Genomic DNA, 16,434 nt, shown 5'->3' with positions numbered 1-16,434 from the left:
TCCTTATCTGAACCTGTAACCCCTTATCATCACACCATGGCTCACTAACATTAACAGATTAACACCAAAATTCTAGCATGAATATTAACAGCAAACAAAATTACCATTCTTACAAACTTACATCCACAAGTAAACTTTTACTAGAACTATTTACATTTCCTCCTAACAAAACACAGAGTACATTAACACAGGCTAACCTTCATCCACTAAAGGTACAAGATATTTTTTTTGTTGTTTGTTACTTTTAATTAAAGAGACTGAGCAATATAATTCCCCCTCTCTTTATATTTTTTTGAACCTGCATCTTGAGCCTTGGTAGAAAAAACAAACTTCTCCATTCCTACACAAAACAGTTTGTGAATCACCACAGTTGATAGAGTATATGTGTAGGTGAAATCAAAATTGTCCCATTTCTGAGATCTGAAAAGTTAAAAAAGTCAGTTCTGATACCAGTCTTAATGTTCTACTGAAATCTCAAGATCAGGGCGTGGCTCAACAGCTACCCTGAAGTCTTTGTATAGCTGTCCAAGTCATAATGAATCTGAGGTGAAAAGCTTCAGATATGAAGAGACTCCCAACCAAAAACTTATTGCAGTTCCCTTGTATGCAACAACCCAGATCAAAGAAGAGTCTCTGAAACTTCACTCTCAGCTACAGTGGCACTTTCCTGCCAGCACCCTTTCCCTAGGAAATCTGCTCCAGAGTGAAGCCACAGTAGCTGGCTGGTGCAGACCTCTTCAAAAGAGTAGTCAACTGTGAACCAGGAAGCCATCTCTTAAAGGAGCCACAGATTTGTTTTCCACCAGCAAACAAAAGCTGTGTGGCTTTGGCTTTGGCTATCTCTGTCCCATTCAGCTTTTACATTCTGAAGAGCTCAAGGTCCCACCCTAATGCTGTGAGCCTCAGCTTCCATTCAGCACCCCAGGTCCTATTACCTTCTCTGCTGGTGGCCTTCCTCTGTGCATTGCCTTGCTTGCACAACAGAATGCCAGCCTCAGAGGAGGTCCATGGCTCCACCTCATTGTCCCTCTGGAGCTCAGGCTGGGCTGGTTTCCAACGCATCTCCAACTTTCAGTCTGGAGTATGGCTTTACCTCACCTCAGCAGTTTGCACACTGCCACTGCATGTCTTGCCTGGGTGTTCTGTCAACCAGCAGTTTCCCCAAGGTCAACCCCAGTCTCCCCAGCACTGCCTCTGCTGCTGCTTTTTAAGGTTGTAGAGCATAGACTCCAACATGTTCTCACAAACACCATGAATGATTGCATTCTCCCTGCCTTTGCTCAGACATGGCAGAAAGCATGCAGATCCCCTAGCCTGTGCAGTGTCTGCTGCCTGTGATGCTGTGATGCCTCTTGGTCTGGGTCCCAATGGCTGATGAGGCCTCAGTAGCCAATGCCAAGCTGGGGCAGCTGCTGGCTGCTCTTGCTCCTGCTGTTACTGTTGCTGCTTATCCTCTGACTGAGAATAAGTCCACAGTGGGTGCTTGGTCCCAGATGCTGCTTTTCTGTTCTCCTCAGTGTGTCTGTGTCCAAGGTCCTGTGCTTGGAAAAACTTGCTCTTATCCTAAGTTACTTTCTATTATACCTAAGCCTACATTTCTCAGACTTCACAAAAACTTTTAAGACTTACTTATATTATAACTTTAGATCTAACTTAGGGGGAGAGAGAGAGAGAGAGAGAGAGAGAGAGAGAGAGAGAGAGAGAGAGAGAGTTGCTGCAGCCTAACTCTAGCTCTTCTGGCTATTTTAAAAATATTTTTAAACAACTGTCTACTATTACTCTGCTTTATATTTAGATTTGACTCCCTAAAAGAAATTACTGCACCCACTTAATTATCCAAGCATGCTCACTTCAACCTACACTTTATCTCCTGTATTCAAGGATCCATGTTCAGGCATCATATGTCGGTGAATTAGTGTTGGGGGTCTAGCCCTGACCTATTTATTGAAGGTTCCCTTGAAGCAGGAAGTGAGAAACTGAGAAATGCTAGATAGAAAATATAGACACAGATGAATAAAAAAGAGAGACACAGGATAGCTTTAGGAGGGCCTGGCAGCCTCAAGTTTTTTCTTTTCTTTTTTTTTTTTTTGGTTTTTCGAGACAGGGTTTCTCTGTGTAGCTTTGCGCCTTTCCTGGAACTCACTTGGTAGCCCAGGCTGGCCTTGAACTCACAGAGATCCGCCTGACTCTGCCTCCAGTACCAACAAGTATAGATCCTTCAAAACACTTGGTAACCACATCGTTGGCCAACTTTCTGACCTTGAGTAAGGCCTTACTAGGGAGCCTCCACAGTTATACTCTGCAAATGTTGCTTCACTGAGACCATCTACTACCTTTCCTTCCACCTTATTTTTAAGAAATTATGGGGATTTGACATTTGTTACTGACATATTTGGCAGACTATTCCATTAAAGCTAATAACTTTTTAGGTTTTCTCTTATTTTGGATAGTTATTCATTAGAAATTTCATTTCTTTAAAAGTCACAAATCTATGTATCTATTTCACTTCTTCTTTTTTTTTTGTCTTTTTCTATGTAAATCCTTGGCAAAATCTATTTGTTATCATTTTAATGACCTTCACACCAGCAGCTGTTTATCCTTTTTTATTTCTTACATTACTACTTTTTTACCGTCTCCAACACTTCTGTTCCAACCCTCTATCTTTCTATGTAGAGGCCTAGTTGAGTTTTATCCTATTTAATGATACTCTTAAACAGAAACCTAAATGTTTCACTTATTATATCTATTATTAATATTATATGTTTTATTTCACTGTTTGGCTGCTTAAATTATGTCTTATCTCGTACTTGTCATCAATTCTTCTCTGGCAGGCATTGTGATTGTCTCTGTAACTCATATTACTTCTCTGTATGTAGTGGTTACCAATACATTTCCAGTCTTTATACTCTAATCATTTATTTTCTAGCCTGTTAACAATAATTCAGAACATTAACCTTCATTTATTCTATTTCCCATTTTCTTTTTTTATGCAGATCCAAGTCAATGACATATGTTATTATCCTGCTCTCTAAATAGCATTATTTTAATATTTCTTATAGGCATTTATGATGGTGACTTAGTTTCCAAATGTGTTCACTTCACATTTGAAATATCATTTCTCTGAATGATGACTGCAAGGATCTTTTCTTCTTTCAACTTTTAAGTATTTCATTCTTTATTCTTTTTTAAAAATTTTATTAGTTTTTGGAGAAATTCAATAAATATGTTTTTATAATTACTTCTTTTAATTTTGAGATTGTACCAACATCATTTCACCCTTCCCTTGTTGTGGCGTGGGCTAGTGAAGGTTTCTTGCATGTCAAACTGCCCAGGAGACACTGTTTCCTATCCACCACCTTTAGCTCTTATACTTTTTCCCCTTTTCCACCATGAACCCTGAGACTTGAGAGTGGGAGGTGCAGTATATATGTTCCATTTAAGGCTGAGAATTCTGCAGTTTCTTATTCTTTTCACTTAGGTCTCTATGGTAATAATTCATTAACCATCTGTTACAAGTAGAGAACTCATAGTTGAGTATTGAGATATGCATTGAGCTAAGGGTATAACAATAAGTCATTAGGACTTTTTCTTTAGTGTTATGTCCACAGAGTAATAAAGTAATAGAAATATGCTCTCTCCTAGTGCCTATGATCTGTGTAGCTATAGGTCTTTGTTCCTAAAGTGGTATCACACATAGCCTTTATTTTGTGAAGCAAGACGGAAAAACAATCAAATAATGGTTTGTTACTCTCATGAGATTTATGCCATTATTATTCCAGTAGGCATTTCTTGCCAAGTCAGTCACTATTATAGCTCTCAATGTTCAAAGCTGGGTATAACTGATGCTTGTTTTAATGTTTTGGTAGTGTGCATGGCACTATTTAGTGCTATGAAAGCTAGCTCATAAGGATAAATTTCCCATTACAGAACCAGGTTAATTTCCCTATGTTCTAAGTTTCAAATCCAGACTGATACAAAACTTAGTATCAGTAGTGGCCTTAATATATAAAGTCTAAAAGACTTTTGCCTGAATGCATGATTGGATTTCCTATAAACTAAGTTCCTTGAAAGTGGAAACTGGAGTTCTAGGGATCCATGTGGTACATGCTCAGACTATTAAAGACTATTAAAGACTACCATCTAAGTCACTGCACTTTCATTTAAAGTCCTTGTATTCATGTCTCCTTAAAGTCTAATTTTATTTATATGCATATGCATGTGTTTCTATGTGTTCATGCACATGAGCTCAGGTGTGCAAGGTGCTGAGTTGCCAGCAGAGGACATTTTATTTCCTAGAGCTAAAATTATAGATAGCTGTGATCTGATTTACCTGAGTGCTGGGAACTAAATTCTCTTCCTCTCAAAGAACAGAAAACACTGTGACTCATCCTTCCAGCCTTAGATCCATCTTTGGAGGACCAAGACTCTAACCTAGAGTGACCCCACCTAGTGAATGACAATCCATGCTTAAAGTGAAATAGCTTTATCGTCTTAGTTGCTGACCATAGAAAGTGGGGGATCGAGCATGCCTGTTTAAATATTCTCACTCATTACTCCTTTTATTCCAAGCTGACAATGTCCATACAAATTGAAGACTCTCTTTCCATTAATAATAAGGTGCTTCTATAGATCTTTCCTTGTTGTGTTTATTCCTGTTCCTAGAGGTGATAAAATATCTGTAGGCATCTATGTGAATGTTTTTTTTTCTCCTGTGGAAGTAAAGTATATATATACATCCAACAGAAGAAAAAAGCCTACTTAATCAATGACAAATTATTTATTTAACATTTTTTTACAATCTCAATAAGCTAAGGTTTCCCCAAATCTTTAATTTCTGTTCTTATTTTTCTTCAACATTATTTATTTTAATCTGTATCTTTCCCTTTGTGTATTACTGTAAACAGCAATAACAATCTAGGCCAATATTTAATTTTTTCATAGGATTCCATTTTCATACATATAAACATTATTAATGGCATTTACTGTTTTTCATATAACACAATTTTGTTAAAGTCTCCACCACTGTACAATAAGAATCACCCATTCCTATAGATCTTAATAACATGTTCTTTCTTCATTTCTCTCTGAATGATTCTATTTTTATCAATGATTTATATTCATAATGACTTAATCTTATCTCACTCTATATAGCAACCATTACACAGCCTAGTGGTCAAAATATAGACCTTTGACTTGAAACTCAGTTTATACAACAGAAACCTTGTTAGCAGCAAGTTAACTATTGTTAAAACTCCTCAATAGTATAACAACTGTGATTTTAAATATTCCTCCTTCTATTGCCTAAAGGAACTGCTGCTGTTTATTGAGGTAACTGAATTAAAAAAAGTAGGACCCAGACTGCTATGAAAATGACTAATCTTTGAAAACACCAGATGTCACCATGGTGACTTAATCAAAGTGACTTCTCTAGTGAGTAACTGGTAAGGAGTTGTAGGTGGAGTCAGTCTCAGTGGGTCTTATAAATCCACAACTTACAACCCTTCCTTATTTCCCCAGTTGCTGAATAAGTAATTCAATTGTCATATACCACAGCACTCTCTCCCACTACAGGATGAAAAATCTAATAACAAGCCCTACTTCTTGTTGATATAATGAAGTCATAAAAATCAGAGAGGTATCCAATTTCAAGAAAAATGATAGAGAAGAATTGATTTTATTTTTCAATACCATCAGTAAATTAATTTATATATGAGATTAGAGGGCTCTTTGAAAATCACAATAAAAGCTATAAAAGCTGCCTGAGAGAATCATTGCTTCTACAACACAGGCCTTGTCATGGAACTATAGTAAAACCAAAAACTCACTATGAACTATAGAAAAATAATCTGGAAAAGCCTCATTTGTTATTAAATTGAAGGACAGAATTTACCTGACATAGATTATATCCCAAATCAGAAACCAAAATTATTATATTTTTATATGCTAATATAAATGGTCTAATTGATCATAACTGTATCCTGAATTAGTTGAACAAATTAATAAATGTGCTCAAATAATGTATTCATATAATTTCTCTTCACCATATTCAGTTGTCTTTTTATGTTTAAGTGGGCATTCATGCCCATCCTTCTTAATCCTTAAAGACTTCATTACTAAGTTTAGTAGAGAGACCAAGAATAGTTAATATTCACCACACTTGTGAGTAAATCAAGAGTCTAAGTTATTCAGAGCTAGGACAGTGTAGGAAGAACCTTCCCAACTGGAGATGGTAACATGGTTAAAGTATTAATGCACAATGGAGGGTGATCAATGTTTCTATACAGCTAAGTGACAGAACACAAGGCATTAGAGTATAGATCATTAATGTGGTACTGTTATCCCTAGAGTGCCACAATCCCACTGTACACAAATAACAAAGGAACACAGCAAGAAAAAGGATGATTTTTGAAATTGTTCATGAATGTGTGTGGTGCATGTAAAGGTGCATGTTCATATATATATAGATAAGTCTATACTCACGTATTTGTACATGCATGTGTTGATATATATTCATGTGTATTCGCATTCTGGGGCCCAAAACTCATGTCCCCATGTTTTCTCAGACATTTTCCAGTCCCTCAAATAAATGATCTTCAAGTCCAAAGTCCAGAATTCCTCTTTATCAATAGTCAACATGAATATCATCAGTAATGAGAAAAAAAATCATCTATCATCTGCACTTAGAATACAATGTTAGATATCTTCTTGCAAAGTATGCATAATGTAATTTTCATAAGAAAATAGAAAACCATACATTGAGAAATATTCAATAAAATAAGTGGTCAATAATCACTTAACCACAAGATAAGGAATGAAAGAATGTTCTCTGTCACAATGAAAGATGAGAAATGAGCAGTGATGAGAAGTGACTGCAATGTATGATTTGGAACTGAACTCTTTCCCAGAACAGACATGATCTGGACCACTGGTAAAGTGTCAATGAAGAATGTGATAAATGCTGAATAAGGAATTAACATTTAGAACTAGGCTAACAATACTTTGAATATCAAATAAAATCTCCTAGTTTTATTTGTATATATGTTTGTGTGGTTTTAAAAGCCAGTCAATGTTCTTTTATTTTTCATCTTGTACTAAATAAATTGAAGGACTGAGAAGTGAATTGCATCAATTCTTTCGCTTGGTTCTATATCATTTCAAAACTAACTAGCCACCTGGGAATAGGTTGCTATATCTGGCTATCAGTAGAAAGCACAGTTTGGAATTTCACTTTTAGGCCCATGAAAGTATGAGGTCAGACACAAAGTAGCAGATTGTGAGCTAGATGTCTCTCTTAGGGTATTTAGGGAACATACATGAGGAAAAAAATGATGTGGTGTTTGGATATATGACTCAGTGGTTAAGATCACTAACTATTCTTCCAGAAGACAATAGTTCAGTAAACAGCATCCACATCTTACAGCTCACAACCAGCCATAACTCCAGTATGAGGAGATATGATTCATTTTTCTGGCTTTCATGTCTAGACACATGAGTAACATACATTCACAGAGCACACACACACACACACACACACACACACACACACACACACACACACACACAAACACATCTTTTAAAAAACAAGTCAAGATGATGTCTTCATCATATGTGAAATAGTGATATATTCATTATCTAATCATTGAAGGCTTAGGTAGGAAATAAAGCAGAAAAGTGTGAATTCTCTTTCCTTGAGATGGGACCTATTCATTCTCCAGACTCAGGAAACCCATTACATTGCACTCATGATTCACATTAATTTACGATTGTTCTGAATTTATATTTCTAGTTCTCTAGCTTATAAAGACCATCAAATGAGACTTTTCAGCCTCTATAATTGTGGAAAGCAATTTCAATACTAAGTCTCCTCCTATTCCTTTAAATATGCCACTGGATCTATTTATCTGAAAAAAAAAAAACTTGATTAATACTTTGAGCAAGTCCTGGCTATGATTACAATGTGTATTATATGTTCATCTCAGAGTGCTAGTAGATTTTAGATTTTATAAGTAAAATATCATTTTATTACATAAGAAAATGGTCTTTATTGGTCTCATTTTGTAAAACTGTGGTGTCACTTCAAAGGAAAAAATAAAAATTTGTACAAAAGTGGCTTGAAAAAAAACTTTTGCCTGAAACATTCTTTCTGGTAACTAGGTTTATGACAGAGTCATCTGCAAGAGGAATTTGGTTTTGTAAATTTGGTTTTGTGGCCTTTAAAAATGCCATACAGTGATGAAATAGGAAGGGAATAGAGGAATTAAAGTGGACGTGTGATCAGTAGGAGTTATTTGTTTCCCACTGATACTTTCAAATTAACACTAAATTTGGTATCTCATACCAATACACATATCTCATTTTAATTCTGCTAGTCAGAAGTCACTACGGCTTGCTAGCCTTGCAACAGGCATCAATGTGTGATATTTACTTATAAAACTCAGGAGACATCTACTTCCTTGCTCTTCAGGTGTCTTGAGAACACCAGGCATTCCTGGTTTTGGGGTCTTTCTCCTTATCCCAGAGAAGCATCATTGCACCTCTCTGGCCATTTTTCCATCACCTTTCTGTGTGGCTGTTATTCTGACTCTTTTTCCCCTTTACAAGTTACCCCTGTGCATAATTCAGGATCATTTCCTTATCTAAAATAAGCAGATTTGCGACCTTAATCCCATCTGCAAACCTAATTTTGCTTCATGTAGACTAAAATAATCGCATTTCTTGGTTATTTGAGATTTATCTTCTTGGAGGAGGTATTGTAATTCTGTCTTGCAACACATTTTCTTTGGAGAAACAGTCTAAATTATTAATGAATACAAAAAATGAATAGAGGAATAAATCATGTATAAAGGCTTTAATGATGGGACTGGAGAAAAGGGATGTAACTGTTGTTTTTCAGTCAAGTAAAGTATGGAGAGACTATAGATAAGCAGAAAATGATGCAATAGAGTGCTGTGACTCTTCCAGAATGGCACTCTCAAGAAAACCTTTTACAAAACCCTCTTAAAACTACTGGAATGCTTGGCCGGGCGGTGGTGGCGCACGCCTTTAATCCCAGCACTAGGGAGGCAGAGCCAGGCGGATCTCTGTGAGTTCGAGGCCAGCCTGGGCTACCAAGTGAGTTCCAGGAAAGGCGCAAAGCTATACAGAGAAACCCTGTCTCGAAAAAACCAAAAAAAAAAAAAAAAAAAAAAAAAAAAAAAAAAAAAAAAAAACTACTGGAATGCCATCTCCCCAAATTTGCAGCTATGGTTATTGGCATGATTTACATGTTTTAATATTTGAAGAACACAGTACAAAGGAAAGGTATTCAATTGATGTTGGGCAATTTTCAGAGAAAAAAAATGTACATTTTGGAAGCTATCTTTTAGAGAAAACAATTCTTCAAGAACTTTTCTAGAACAGCATTTGACTTTAGTCCCCATTGAAAGCTAAACTAATGTAAGGATCCTTCTAACTCAAGTGGCATCACAATTTTAGTATTGTTAGCTATTAATAAGGTAAAATCCTGTGGTTTTTTTTTTTAATGTATCAGCAGCAGACAATAAGAGACAAACCCGGAGTCAATTCTCTACCCTGAGATGCAAAAGACAGTGATCTTGGCAGCAGTTAACAAAATTAAATTCAAAAATTACACCTCATATTTCCAGTTTTAGCTCCCTTGTTATAAATGTGAATGTCATCAATGGCTATTATTGATATCAAGAAAGACAAATTGAAATTGTATTGATTTTCTTAGTTCCATCAAAAAATTGAGAACTCATGCAAAGTTCCACTAAAATTTCTGAGAAGCAGACTCATCCAGGAGGTGAATCAAATCCACCTATTTGAAGTAGAAACTCTTAGTCACAAAAGGACTGGGAGACTTAGACACCAATTTTAATACATTATTAGAGTATAAGTATGCAAGGGTTGAGTGTGAGAAACTCTTTGGGGCTAAAGTCTCCTGCAAAACACCGCATCTTCACTGAATTTAGCTCTGCCCATCAGGTCTGTAATGAATATATGAGGGGAGGGCTCACAAAGCAGAGGGTGGAACAAAATAATAAGTCAGGGAACAATGCAGAACTTTCTTCATTACAAAAACTTGTTTTTGGACTCACTAACTGAGACTTGTCCTCCAAAATGGAAAACTTGTTTCTCTCATTCCTTTATATTTTCAGAGTTCACTAAACAGAACTCTTTTCTAAAGTGTTGAAATTATAGCTCAAAATCTTGCAACAGTCTCAGGAAGAAAAAAAAATCTATTCATTAGAGATGTGTGAAATCACTGTTATCTAAAACAGCATCAAATATTAACAAAAGAGAAAATGCTTGAAATCAGAAAAATTTTCTGTCTTTATAGGATTTTGGAATGATGTAAGCCCTGTTTCTATCCGTGTGTGTGTGTGTGTGTGTGTGTGTGTGTGTGTGTGTGTGTGTGTAAACTCATAGAGTTTTTGTTTTCTTTAAATACAGACATCTGATGCATTACTGAATTTCAGCATAAAGCAATAACAAAACATGCCAAGAGTTTAAAAAATTTTCAGACATAAAGAGACAATGCAAATACAAGACTCAAAATCAGATATATCAATGAAATATGTTAGAATACCAGAGAGGGTAAAACAGCTATAATTACTATGTCAAGAGCTCTAAAAATCTAAAGATGTTAGTAATCATACAATCTAACCAATCAATCTCAGGAATTTTAAATAAGAGGGAAAAGAATGTAAGGCAGATGAAAAATGCACTCAATGAAATAGAAATTCTAAAGATTCAAATATGCTAGACATTAAAAATAATATAGAAATATTTTCTGTGGGCTCATCAGCATTTGTGAAGAGGAATCATAAGTAATACAAATTACAAATTCCCAGCTGAAGCATAGAGAGAAATATGATATTAAAATCCCTTAAAATGCATGCAATGTATCCAAATATATAGTATGACAAGAGAAAATGGTGCCAGAGATGCTCTTGAAATATTACATCACACTGGATATCCTTCAAAATCAGCGATATAGCCAGGTGACAGTGGCACATGCCTTTAATCCCAGCACTCAATAGGCAGAGCCAGGGGGATGTCTGTCAGTTCTAGGCCAGCCTGGTCTACAGCACAAGATCCAGGACAGGCACCAAAACTACACAGTGAATCTCAGCCACGGAAAACAAAAACAAAACTAAAAGCAGTGATATTAATCAAAATACAGATCTAGGATTCTTGAACACAAGTTGTTCAAACTGACTTTTCTGTCCCTCCAGTATTGGTGACCAGAAGATTTTATTTTATTTTATTAGTTTTTTTAAATATTATATGTACATAATAATATATAGAGAGATCAAAATGCATATTTGGGGCATATCTTACATATCTAGTCAGAAGGTAATTAATGATACTTAAAAGTTCAAATGTTATTCATTTCTTTTATGTTTGGGTGTATGTAGGGAAGATGGAATGTGCAGGTGCCATGATTCATATGTGACCTTCAGATGACATCCTGCAGCCATTTTCCTCTCACTATGTGGCTTCTGGGACTTAAACACTGCTTGTCAGACTTGACAGCAAGTACTTAGGCCTACTCAGCTACCTTACAAGCAAAATATTTAACAACATTTTTAATATATTTTCATAAAACAAAGTTGAATGCATTAATTGGATCAAAAAAGAACCAAAGTGTTCAATATTTAGTCACTCAGGTAGATAATCTTTGGTTGTTCAGAGTCTCCATTATTACTGACTTCAATTTATATACTCTTGTTAGGCAAGCCTTTCATTTTATTATTAAATATTTATTACTACATGTGAAATATGTGAAATAATAATATCAAATAATAATTTGACTTCACTTATCATTTTGAGAATGGAAGCATGATATGTTCAGGTAGTAACCTCAAAGTAGTGTGACTGGGAATCAGCGACAATACTTGGAATCTTTGCTTCTAGTTACTCCCAAGGCTGAGGCAGGAGAATCTCTCAAACCTGGTGGTTAAGAACAGTTAAAGCAACACAGTGGATCCCTATTTTAGAAACCAAACACAAATTAAAACAAAATAGTAACCAAAAAAATAAAAGAAGGATGATGTGAGTATTTGAGGTGAGAAGTAATACCAGAAGGAGTTAGGGGAGCTGGGACTGAACCTGTGAGGATACAAAAGCATTCTGTGAGACAGGTTTTAGAACATTTCCTCAGTCATCTGCTGCATGAGCAAAGGATTTGTATTACAAGTTTCTCTGATTTTATAAACAGTCATGAGTTTTTGATCCTATTAATGATTACATGATGCTTTAGTCCTTCAGTGTGCCTATACATATTTCCATGGTGTTATCTACTGAACACTGTGAAAGGCCAGAAGGAGGGACAAGCAGACACAACTGTATCTTAAGTCTCTTTAGAAAATGTTAAGATATTTTTCATTGGGTAAAAGCGTGAGTCTCTGATTCTTGTGCCTTCTCTTGGGGCTCTTTTATTTTTCCATTGGCTTGTCTGGTCCAGCTTCAATATGATGGGTTTTTGTTTTATCAGGAGCTATTCACCTTACTTTTTGAGACAAGGTGTCTCATTGGGTCCTTTGCATTACCAATTATGCTAGACTAGCTTGTCAACAAATACCAGAATTCCTCCTGTCTCTTCCTGTTTAGTGCTGGGATTACAAACCACCAAACTTAGCTTTATATGTAGGTGCTGGGGTTGAACTCAGATGCTAACAAGTCAGCAACTTTATCAATCAAGCTATCCCTTTATCCTCCCTCAACCATCTCTTTAAATGGCAATCTCCCTTGGAGGATGAGTTTAACAGTCATCAAGGAGTTATTATCCAGTTTCTTGCCTTGCAGTGGGCAAGAGATATTGCTGCAAACATTAGTGAAGGCAGTCAGATGCCTCTAGTGATTCTTGGTAGCACAATAAGGAAATAGTAAGAAACTCACTCTTTTAAAACAGAAAATGGGCAAACGTTGAGTCTCTCTGTAGGACCACAGTTACATGCATATTTGTTAGCACATCCCAACATAGTTGTTATATGCCCTGAATCTTTCATTCCTTTAGAGTTATCTTGTCAGCTGTAGTCAGTGTCTTTGGGGGAAGTCACTTCAAAACAGTGATGTTTCATCAGCAGTGCAGACTTGCTCTCTTGTCAGAGTTTCATCAGCGATGACCTTGACAAGCTCATCAACAAATTTATCCACTGCTTCAAGATCAGCAGGTGCTTTATCACCAGCAATCTTTGAAAACTGAATGCCATGTCCTTTCTTAAACTTCTGCAGCAAGCCTTTTGAATTATTCACAGTTCTCTTCAATGCTAAATTCTTCATGATAGATCCTTGATTGTTTCACGATCAGCAAACTATCAAATGCCATCACTGTGATGCTGAGTGATCTGATCTTTCAAAGTATGATCAAGATCTTCATTTTTAGAATCACGTGCTTGTTTCACTAGTTTTCATTAGCTTCTGTTTATCACTTTATAATAGAAATTATGGGCTTAACCATTCTGTTTCTTATTTAAAACAAACATTTTGTTTCTTCTGGGTTACACAAGGCACTAATTCTTCCACCACAGTTGAATATAAGGCATTTCACCCGTATACCTAGTCCAGTTTCCAACAGCTCTCATTGCAGTACTGAGAACAACATAAACACTTCCTGATTTTTGTAATTAGCATTTTCTCACAATAGGCCTGTATTGACACTTGGAATAATATTCTTACACTGTAAAGCAGTGAATAAGCATACCTGTGCATGTGCATGTGCACACACACACACACACACACACACACACACACACACACACACACACCACCCCCCTACAAACAAACCAAATCTTTAGTGAGTAGTGGGCATTTGTCTTGGCCTCACATGTAATATCATGAGGAATAAACATCGGTACAGCTGGTCTGTGCACATGTCATTTTGTTACTCATTTTGAGTGTTTTTGCAAGGAAAAATTTTTGGAATGGCACATTGGGCTGAGAGATGGGAGAGTCTTCTTCACTTGAAGGACAGTGGACAAAATGTTCATTATAGACATTAATTTTGATATGAGGCTGCAACATGAGGCTACATATGGACCTACCCACTGGGTATAACACATCAACATTCAAAAGGCTTGGGTTTGGGAACATTCCAGTTTTCAGGTTTGTGGATTAAGGTTGCTCAGCATGTAAGAATCAAGAGAAACAACAAACAGCATATATAGGCTTTTGTGTTCCAATTTATAGACTCTATACACATCTCCAAATAACCAACTTGGTTTTATAATAAATGCGTATTTTTTCATAGGTGTATATTGGATATCTTGCATATCAGATATTTATATTACAATTTATAACAGTAAAAATTACAGTTATGAAATAAAAATGAAAATAATTTTATGGTTGTGGATCACCACAACATGATGAACTGTTTTAAAGGGTCATAGCACTAGGAAGGTTGAAAACCAGTACCTTAGAGTATTTCAAATTTTCATCTTCAGTCTTGCAACATGTGTTTACCTTTCCATGTGCTAAAAGCCTTTACTACATTTGTAATTACTTTAACATTGACCAGTCACCCATGAAATCAATTAAGACCAAGAAAATAAAAGCAAACTATTTAAATCTTTTCCATCATTCTAAATTATTTCATCTTTATGTACATTTTTTTGTTTACATATTATAGTATTTTTTTCCATATGAGGACAAGTTTTAGAAAGCATTTCCTTTTTTTTGTTTTTGTTTTTCAATACAGGGTTTCTCTGTGTAGCTTTGTGCCTTTACTGGAACTTGCTCTGTAGCCCAGGCTGGCCTAGAACTCACAGAGATCCGCCTGCCTCTGCCTCCCAAGTGCTGCGATTAAAGGAGAGATGGATCAGCCATTAAAGGCTAGGCTCACAACCCAAAATAGAAAGCATTTCTTTATGGCAAGCTTATTTATTTATTTTGTGTGTGTGTGTGTGTGTGTGTGTGTGTGTGTGTGTGTGTGTGTGTGTAGGGTATGCATGAATGTTTATTACATGAGTGTTTCCATGTGTGAACATGTATTCTATAAATATATACATGCATATATATTTGTATATATGTATACACACATATATACATATATATATATATATATATATATATATATATATATATATATGGATTAATGTTGAGGCTCATCCTTAATCTTCCTCCTTCATTGAAGAATGTTATTTCAATCAAATTCATGGTTCATCTATATGGCTGTTCTTGTTAACTGACTTGTTGTGTCTGCCTTTTGTTTTCTGAATTCTGCCTTCCAAGCATGGAAGCATCAAAGCAGGGGTGTGTTGCTACACCCAATTTATGAGGCTTCAGATGTTGACTTCAGTACCAAAGCTCCATGGCAGTCACTTAGCCAATGAGCCCTATCCCTGTCTGATGGTAATTTCTAAGGTTTTTTTGTTTACTTACAAAATATTTGTTTATTTGTTATTCATTTCAAGTGGACAATTCTGTAATGTGCGCTGGGAGTCTAATTAGCGAGAAAGAGGAGGGTTTATATGAGCAAGAACTGTTGAAACCAAGGTTGGATAAAGGGACAAATAGCCAAACAGATGGAAACACATGAACTATGAACCAAAGGCTGAGGGGCCTCCAACTGGATCAGGCCCTCTGAATAGGTGAGACAGTTGATTGGCTTGATCTGTTTGGGAGGCATCTAGGCAGTGGTACCAGGTCCTGGGCTTGCTGCATGAGATAGCTGTTTGAAACCTGGGACTTACACAGGGACGCTTGGCTCAATCTGGGAGGAGGGGACTGGACCTGCCTGGACTGAGTCTATCAGGTCAATCTCAGTCCTCGGGGGTGGCCTTGATCTGGAGGTGGTGGGAAAGGGGGGTGGGCTGGGGGGAAGGGGAGGGGGGCAGGAAGGGGGAGAACAAGGAAATCTGTGACTGTTATGTAGAACTGAATAGTATTGTAAAATAAAATAAATAAATAAATAAAAAAGAATCCTCCACAGAGATTTTTTAAGGTTCGTTTTACCTTATTTTTTATTTTTGTGTTTATATATGTATGAGTGCACATGTATGTGGATGCTCACAGAGGCCAGAAAGGTGTCCCAGATCCCCATGTAATTCCATGAGCTGGAATTACAATAGGTTCTGGGAACCTAACTTCCATCATTTTCAGAACAGTGAATGCTATTAACTGCTGAGCCATCCCTGGAGGCCCTGGATTTCTCTTTTTAAAAATCCTTTCTTTAACCATCTAAAATAGCTCATCAGGCTTGTCTGGCTACTAAGAAAAAGGATCCTCTGAGCCTAAACATTTTTCTTCATGGAAAACCATGTTGTTTCTTTATTTCATATTTTGATCTACTAAAAATATTTTGTCTTTTATTTTACTCTTTGAACTTTGACAATATTATTCCTTAGTGAAAGAGGTTTTAGATTTGATTCTGCTTAGAGTTTCCTGAGCTTCTGTCATTTTGTATCTGTCATTAATTTTAGACAATTCTGG

The 16,434-nt window shown here is 36.2% G+C and overlaps 1 pseudogene; it reads right to left on the bottom strand.

Annotated features, from left to right (window-relative positions):
• Nucleotides 1–13,287, bottom strand: part of LOC102923827 (large ribosomal subunit protein uL10 pseudogene) — a 31,625-nt pseudogene extending 18,338 nt beyond the window's left edge.
• Nucleotides 13,288–16,434: the final 3,147 nt, after the last annotated feature.

The sequence above is a fragment of the Peromyscus maniculatus genome, chromosome 1 (assembly GCF_049852395.1).
Source record: "Peromyscus maniculatus bairdii isolate BWxNUB_F1_BW_parent chromosome 1, HU_Pman_BW_mat_3.1, whole genome shotgun sequence".
Taxonomy (NCBI): domain Eukaryota; kingdom Metazoa; phylum Chordata; class Mammalia; order Rodentia; family Cricetidae; genus Peromyscus; species Peromyscus maniculatus.
This window is presented reverse-complemented; position numbering and strand designations above follow the sequence as displayed.